The sequence below is a fragment of the Trachymyrmex septentrionalis genome, unplaced genomic scaffold, assembly GCF_001594115.1.
Source record: "Trachymyrmex septentrionalis isolate Tsep2-gDNA-1 unplaced genomic scaffold, Tsep1.0 scaffold70, whole genome shotgun sequence".
In the NCBI taxonomy this organism is placed as follows: Eukaryota; Metazoa; Arthropoda; class Insecta; order Hymenoptera; family Formicidae; genus Trachymyrmex; species Trachymyrmex septentrionalis.
Window position 1 is genome coordinate 505,535 of NW_017305885.1, and position 2,242 is coordinate 507,776.

The window sequence follows — 2,242 nt, forward strand, 5'->3', positions numbered from 1 at the left end:
AATAATTTACATAAAGCTTTTTTATAATCATATTATTTCTTATAAAACATACTTTTCTGCACGTAACATTAAAAAGTATCAATATTTAATACTACTTTTCAAATTTGTATATAAAAAAATATATGCAAGAATATTTTGTCAAAAAAATATGATTTATTATCAATTCAAACATAAATATTTACAAAAAATTTACGCAGCATCTTGTATATCAGCATCATATTGGAGCCACTTAAGAAATCGATATACCTATGTACGTAAAATCACATGTGATACATGACGTCATGTCGGAAATGTCGAGGGATCTTAATGACGTTATTGAGACGCATATATATGTGCATCGCGGGCGTCACGTGTGTGTGTGTGCAGTGATGACGCAATAAAAATCTCGGAAAAATTGTCGTGGGTGTCGCTTGTGCCACATGCTCCTTCGTGATTCGTGACGTCACAGGATAAAATCATGGTCACTATGGAGACTCGAACGGTCTCTTCTCATTCCCTCGAACGCCCACGAGGTTTAAACTTCCGCTGCCGGTGCGAACGTCACGCCCTGTTTGACGGGTAAAGGTGGGTAGGTGTTGTGGTAGGTCCGGAATAAAAGTCCGAAAATAGCAACAGGTATACGTTACAAAGCGAGAACCTTCGCAGATACACAAGATAATTTTTTTTTTGTACAGGTGATATTACGTCGTAATAGACAGAAATTAGTCCGCTTGTAATCAGAAAAGGTTTCAAAGATATTTGTAATCTCTATCTCATGCCACGTATTAATGTATTCTGCCCTTTTAGTTAAAATAATTTCTGTGTGAATATAATAATTTCAGCGTTCAGCAATCCCTCAAATCTTTAAACATAACTAGACAATAATGATATACATCCTATTTCTCAAGAATGGCAACCCTGAAAGGGTTAAAAGAACCCTTTCGAATTCTACCCTCCGTCCATTTGCATAACATGAGATTATTACAATAGATAAATTCCAGTTTGCTTAACTCTGTATCATAGACATTTGTTACAGCCTGTTTGATCTCCGTTACGCTCCTATTTTAAACTGGAATGCTAGGAAAAGGTTGGGCGACCATTAAGTCTATTAAATGAGAATGCTCCGAAACTCGCAAAGGCCAACTATATTAAAAAATAAATAAATAAATAAAAAGATGGAAAGTGGAAAAGAATGTTACCGGCAACATAATAGGTATCCTGTAGTGATGAATGTTAAGATAGCTTATGATAAATATTTTAAAACGATTTTAATACGTAACATCGTGACGTGGGTATTACGTTATCATTATAATATGGCTCTACAATTTTACAGTAAAGTAATATTTTTATGTTTTGTATGACAGTAAAGAAAATGGTAGTTTTATTTTTATTTTTTTTTAAATATAAGACCTAAACAATTAACAAAGAATAATCATTATTAATATGTATATTTAAAAACCTAATTAGAAGAAAGTTGTGTAAAGTAGATTAAATTAACACAAAGAAAACGTTATACTATTTTAGATTTATAAATTATTGTTTATTTCAAATTTATAATTATCGCTTGTAAACGCAAAATTTAGTTAAAAGTAAAACACAAGTGAATAAAGACGACCATATTCGTTCAAAAGCAACAGTTGCGCAACTTTGCATTAACGAACAGTACTTCAAAAACTTTCTTCTTTTCCTTAACGACCTGTTTACTGCGCATAATCTTTTAATTTATTTTTTTCATATTAAAAATATAAAATTACGTGTACAAAATGAAAATTATTCTTCATGATCAACATATATTCATTAGTATTTCGAAATATAGCTATTATCAATAAGTAAATAGAAGACATTGACTCGTGAATTCAATATTCAATTTTAGAGTATAGTGAAACAAAATATTCTTAACTTATGAAAAGAAAATATATGTATATATTAGCAGTAGTTACGCGTAAAAAGCATTTATCATAAATTATTAGAATATTCTAAAATATTATCAACAAATAAAGTAATATCAAACAATATTGCGAACATACATACATCGATGGAAAAAAATACTAAAACATTTATTATCTCTTCAGTACATATATATCTCACGAGAGAAAATATTCTTTTCAATCAAATTTTATCAATAATATAATTAATTTAAATCAATTAAATTAATCTTCAGAAAAGAGAGAGAGAGAGAGAAGAGGGGAGAGGGAGAGAGAGAGAGGAGGGGGGGAGAGAGGGAGAGAGAGAGAGAGAGGGAGAGGGAGAGAGAGAGAGAGAG